Source organism: Bidens hawaiensis, unplaced genomic scaffold (assembly GCF_021521415.1).
Source record: "Bidens hawaiensis isolate Kalapana, Puna unplaced genomic scaffold, B.hawaiensis_p1.1 tig00010562_1, whole genome shotgun sequence".
In the NCBI taxonomy this organism is placed as follows: Eukaryota; Viridiplantae; Streptophyta; class Magnoliopsida; order Asterales; family Asteraceae; genus Bidens; species Bidens hawaiensis.
Window position 1 is genome coordinate 93,710 of NW_027491805.1, and position 6,912 is coordinate 100,621.

The 6,912-nt window shown below is 32.8% G+C and overlaps 1 non-coding gene across 1 annotated transcript; it reads left to right on the top strand.

The window, feature by feature from the left end:
* Positions 1 to 6,564: 6,564 nt before the first annotated feature.
* TRNAM-CAU (transfer RNA methionine (anticodon CAU)) lies at positions 6,565 to 6,638 on the top strand. Its single transcript has one exon. It is a non-coding gene; the product is annotated as a tRNA-Met (tRNA).
* Positions 6,639 to 6,912: the final 274 nt, after the last annotated feature.

Below are 6,912 nucleotides of genomic sequence, written 5' to 3' on the forward strand. Positions count from 1 at the left end.
TGATCGAACGTGTTCCTATTCGATCGAACGTGTTCCTATTCGATCGAACGTGTTCCTATTCGATCGAACGTGTTCCTATTCGATCGAATCAAGCCAGAACCAAGCTGTTTCCGAGTTCGCCTAAGGTTTAACTTCGCCTGAAGCGAAGTTCGTTTATAAAATGAATTAAAAACCTAATGGAAAATGTGTTAAGGCAGTTATCGAAAACGAGTAGTAGTAGTTAATTGATATGTGTAAATATTATACAGTTAGCCGAGCCCAGTTAAAGAAAGGAATTTCAATCAACGGAGAACGTAACCGTATTCAGGTGAGTTTCTAGCCCCATTTCCTTGTTATGTTTTCGGGGCTGTGTGCATACTCGATGTGAAGTGTGAATCCACTTACTTTAAGTGGTAAGTGTATGCTATAGATGTTATATGAGGTATATATTTATAATGCTTGTCGGTACGTGAACGATCTTCGGATATTGCACGTATCGCCAAGGATAGCGATTGCCAAGTGGTTGATAGTGTGTATGAATGATGTGATGTGACTTGTTCACTACGTAAATACTAAACTAATATGAGTGTGACCAAGGCAGGTTGAGGTAGAGTGTGTTAGAGGTAGCAGGAGTCTAGTAAGGGTGTTAGTGGCATAGCGTGAGTGCGTGATAGGGAAAGCCTATACGTGCCTTCGTTATTAAGTGGCATAGCGTGAGTGCGTGATAGGGAAAGCCTATACGTGCCTTCGTTATTAAGTGGCATAGCGTGAGTGCGTGATAGGGAAAGCCTATACGTGCCTTCGCTATTAAGTGGCATAGCGTGAGTGCGTGATAGGGAAAGCCTATACGTGCCTTCGTTATTAAGTGGCATAGCGTGAGTGCGTGATAGGGAAAGCCTATACGTGCCGTTGTAATTAAGTGGCTAAGCTGTAGGGGTAATTAAGTGGTTAAACAGTGGCATGTTAGACAGTGGACTATGTGTCTTCGGATACGTATATATATATTGTATGAAGTGGTTGTATGATAAGTTGCTTGATTAACTAGAACTCACTCAGCGTAGCTGACTTTTAGTATGCACGCAGGTGAGCTGATTATAGAGTTAGCATGAGGATGACACACGGCATGGATTGAACGGCTGGCATCTGAAGAAAGAAGTAAAGATGTTTTAAATATAAAGTTTTGTGTTATGGTATCAAAGAAAAGATTGAATGATTTGTAACAAATGATTGATGTTTTATATTCCGCGAAAAGTTTTAATAAACTCTGATTTGAAGAACTGTGTTTATGAGTAAATCCGACGCGAAAGTAGGGCTTCCGGTAACGGGGCCTTACAAACCAAATTCAACATTTTAAAATGATCAACCACGAACAACAAAATAAGTAGGACATGTTCATAAGGTTTAGATGCAAAACAACCGATTCACTCTAATTTATTAGAAACTTATAAGTAATCAACTGCTTACACATGTATTTGTTGGAATTTACTTTTTTAATGGTAATTAATATTCTTAAACAACCGAAATGATAATTTATATTTAAAAAATGTCTGTTTTTTTTGGAGGTTGAATTAAATTAACATTTTTTTTGGATAAAATGGTCCGTGTTCGTGTCAACTCACGAATGCATGGGTGGGTTCATGCTCGATTTCAGAAGTGATACACGATTTAAAAGTCTATGTTGTGTTCATGTAAAACCTTTGTGTTCGTTCTAGATTGCCAACCATCGAGCCGGACCTGTTTAGCAGCTCTAGTTTAAATTGGTTCATCTAAGGTCTCTCAATATCAACATCATCAAAATCCAAGCGATGGCAAATTTGACCCTTTCACTTATAAATGAGTGATTCAAGTTATGTTCCGTCTTTAACAAGTCAAATGGGTAAAATAGGAAAAGTACCTGAAAAGAACTAACTCATAGTATAACTTTTATTGCATTAAGCCTTTAAAACCCTTTTTATTCACGTATTTAAGAAGTTGTGATAAAAGATGATTTTTGCAGTCATAATAGACACAACTAATTTATAATGCCATATATATATAAAATCATCTTTTATCACAACTTCTTAAATACGATATAGGATTTTAATAATATACTCTGAATTTGATGATAAAAGGATTTTATAAATAAATGAGATGTTATAACCCGGTGTAAAAACTATATAGGTTTGGTGATACCTATTACCCGCTTATTTTTTATACTATAAATTTGTTTTTACCGTACTATGGGGGTTGTTTTATATTATATGTTTTTAATATTTATATATTTTTTTAGTTTTAATTTTCTTTATTGTATGAAAGTTAATAATATACTTATGGGTAGATGATAAAAAGTTTCACAAAAAAATGAACTGTTATAACTCGGTTTAAAAACTAATGGGTTTGGTGAGACCCAAGGCCCTTTTATTTGTTTAACATAAAATTATTTCTTAATTATAATAATATCTTTTAAAAATAATCAGATATTAAGTTTTATTATATCCCTATTTTATAGGATTTTCTCAACAAATATTTCATAATATTAATCTTTAATTTAAGGAGATGTTATAACACGTTTAAGGGTTATCTGGGTTTGGTGAGACCCATGCCCATGAATTCGGGTCAAATGCATGAGAAGTCTCTATTTACAAATAATGCAATCTGGTGGCTTGAGAGAATGTATGGAGCAACCAGAGAGATTTTAAAGGTTTCGTTTATATATATATATAGAGAGAGAGAGAGAGAGAAAAGAGTTCAAATAAAAAACAAGTGTTTTGTGAGAAGTGTGAAAAGAGCTTTAAAATAAAACAAACCACCTAAATATGACACTATACAATGTAAATATGAAACAATACAATTATTTAGAAACTACCAATCTCAACTACTAGATCATAGATCCAATGGCCTAGATCTATTCTTATTCTTCTCACAAAAATATTGTTTTTTACATTAACCCTACCCTATATATATATATATATATATATATATATATATATATATATATATATATATATAAAAGAGTTCAAATAAAAAGAAGTAGTTTCATAGGAATGGTAAGAACCAATAAAATTTTGACATTTGACATTAAAACTTATGGTGAAAGAGTAATTCTAGGAAACTTTGTCGGTTTTTGGTAATTTTAAATCTAAAACATTGATTGATAAGATCCATTGTCTATGATTTATTCTTAGCCTTCCTAAGAAACTACTTGTTTTTATAGATTACCCATAATTGTCCTAGAATTACTCTTTCACCATTATAACCGACATAGTTTTCTAAAATTGTTCTTTCACCATAATTTGTAATGCCACATGTCAAAAATTTATTGGTTCTTATCATTCCAAGGAAACTTCTTATTTTTATTTGAACCATTTTCTATATATATATATATATATATATATATATGATTTCAATTTTATGTATTGTAAGGAAGTTAATAATTATATACTTAGGGTTTGATGATGAACATTATTTCACAAATAAATTAAATGTTATAATCTGATTTAAAAGTTATATGGGTTTGGTAAACACATGACCCGCTTCTTTTTTTAATATAAAATTGTTTCTTAATTATAAATCATATCTTTTTTTAAAAAAAAAATTAGATATTAATTTTTAGTATATTCCTATTATATAGAATATTTAATATCAAATATTTGGTAAGATTATTTTTTAATTTAATGAGATGTCATAACCCGTTAATGGTTGTCTGGGTTTGGTAAGACTCATACCCGTGAATTCGGGTCAAATGCATGAGAAGCCTCCATTTAAAAATCAAGCAATCTGGTGGCTTCCATAAAAGGGGGGAGCGACCACATCGCGACACGTAGGATTTTTGGGTCTTCGTTTATATATATATATATATATATATATATATATATAGAGAGAGAGAGAGAGAGAGAGAGATATTTCACAAGAAAAATCAAAAGAGGCATGGCTAGATGGCTCATTCCGTCAATAAACTTTCTTCCGAATAATGGCCATGTGCAATCTTAATTGTGGCGGATTAGTAACGGATTACCGGGATCACTAACAAACAACTTTATCGATAGATTTGCGACAACTTATGAAAGATCGTTCAAGGTGGTCTTTTCAGATGGTTTAGGCCGGGTCAAGAGATTCGTTAATCCGTCGATAATTATTAACGAATTATTGACCATAATAATCTATTCACGTTTTCCATCTATTTAATTCTAGAAGGGCTGGATACGATTGATCATATTACAACAGGGTGTTTGGTGGCAGCGGTGGTGTGGGATCATTTAAGTCAGTGGTGCAAGGTCCTGTCGATCTTTGGGTTCTCAGTTATGGATGTCCTGGAGATGCATAAGACTGTGGGGCTCCCGGATAAGGTTAAGGAGGTCTTCCACATGATTGTGATTATAGCGTGTTGGAGCTTTTGGAAAGCGAGGAATGAAAGAATTTTCGAAAGGAGAGAAATCAAGATAGACTCAATTATAGGCGAGATTAAATCGTTAGGATTTCTTTGGTACACTCATAGATCTAAAAAAGATCCTATAAATTGGACAAATTGGTGTAAATTTACATTTTTGTAATTGTTGGTTAGGCGTGTTCTGGCTGTTCTCTAGCTTGTTGAGGGGACCCGTTTCGGTCTTGTTATCGGTTGTTTATAAAAGTTCACGTTTCGAAAAAAAAATCTACTTAATTCTAGAGTTTACCACCATTTGCAATGGATGAAGTGGTATTCATCATATTAGTTTTCGGTTTATTCAAATTAGGTTATTCTTGAAAATAACTAACTTAATTCGATTTCGTATAGATTAATTTCAAAAGGGGTTAGGCTAAACGTACCCCTCACTTACTTGTTGTATCCCATTCCTTAAACTTTGACTTACTGCAACAATTTTATTTGACATATTAGTACATTCTAATATTTTTTTTAATTTTATGGTCTCTTTTTAAAAGTTTTGGTTTTATTTTTTTTTATTTCTATAACATTTTATTTTATTATTTTTGGTTCTTTATTTTTGTATTTATTGTCCTTCTTCATAATAATATTTATTATTATCGTTGTCGATGAAATATTATATTTATTAAACTGTATATAAATATGTGTGTGTGAAAAACTTATACCGATATTGATATTATTAACAATAAAAGAAATATTTATAATATTACAGTGATACTAATAATAACAAAATAATTTTTAATTTGATATATTTAATGGAGAATATTAAGTAAAACAAAATGTTCGAAGGACTAATATATTTATAAATAATGTTAAGGGAAAATAATAATTAATTTGATAAATTCAAAAAGGGTGTACATTTAATAAAAATCATATGAAAGAGGTACATTTAGCAACATTCTTTTAGAAAATCGACTTGAATGAGCAGATTTGTGTTATTCTGGTCGGTTTGGTTCAAGATTCCTAGATTAGATTTGTGTTATTCTGGTCGGTTTGGTTCAAGATTCCTAGATTCAAATTTTGGTTATGACAGAGACCTGATTCAAATTATTTATTCAAGAATTTTGGATTTTCCAACTTCACTTTGAAAATAAACTTCACTTTTTTTTTTCAAAGAAATAACTTTTTAAGGGTAACTTTTGTACTATGTCAATTAATTGATAATTATCCCCCATATATTCTCTGATGATAGGAGATTTGGGTTCTTCAGTGGATAATTAAGTTTAAATCTCACTTGTATCACTTTTAGGGGATATTGGCAATGAATGATTTGAGCTAGCCTTATGCAAAGGTTGTCAGTTCGAACCATGAGCCTTGAAGTGACTACTTCTCAATGCAATTAATAAGAAAGTTTAATTGATGATATTCAACTCGGATTCATTAAGCAATCAATTGTAAAAGGAAATTACAAAGAAGAAATTAAGATCCAATAGAAAGAAGATGGGAGAACAGAATCAGAGTTTGAGATGAGAAGAGATGATCAGGTTACTAACAATTTTCCGTCATGCTCTTTTACTCTTGTTTCCCGGCTTATATCACGCATCAAGGTTTGTTGAACCACTAGATTGGGTTGCTGGAATGGGCTTTATGATTGGGCTTAGATGAGTTCACAACAATACTCCCCCTATCAAATTCACATTGTCCTTTAGGTGAAAAAGAGTTCCCGACGGGTCGGGTTTAGTCCAACAGTTGAGCTCCCATAAGTTCAAGTGGTTTATGTCCGTAAAGGGCTTCAAATGGCGTTAGTGCATGAACCATATACTTGACTTTTTTGTTTAAAAGTGAGACCAATGGAAGAGGCGGATCGCTACCACATGGTGTAACCTATTAAAAAGAGTTGGTTGAAGGACTGAAGTTGTCTCACCTTTCTATAAAACTCATATTTCTCTAATAATTGGAATACAGGGGACGTTGTTTTTCAACTGGAAGGCCAAGAGCTAACTACCGAGACTTTGGACTATCCGGACACATACTTCGTGAAATGGTTCATGCATGTTTGTTGCCAGGGGCGACAAGATCGAGTTGGTAAGGATTAAAATCTATCTTTATTTCATTTCTATGATCGATGATCATAGACGGCCTCTTTACCATTCTGTATAAATAGGCTATTCTATTTGTACAGATATGGTAAAGGGGCGCATTCAATCCTTGCTTGTATATTTGTTTTCAGTTCTTCTCTTCGGCGCGGGGTAGAGCAGTTTGGTAGCTCGCAAGGCTCATAACCTTGAGGTCACGGGTTCAAATCCTGTCTCCGCAATACTTTTTGTCAAAAAAATGGTATTTTTTACTCTGGTAACACTTTCATTGCACAAAAGAATGATAAATTGTTGTGTGGAACCTTGCCTTTGAAACAATGCAAGTATGCCTTTGGAACTAAATGAATGGGCTTCACTTGGAAGTTGATGAATATCAGCAATTACATAACCCATCTTCATGGTGGAATAAAAATTTGTGGTACCAAACTAAGAGTCATTAATAGGAGGATAGAGAATATTCTTTCATGCTGCAACTCAATTAGCTCACTGTTAAAC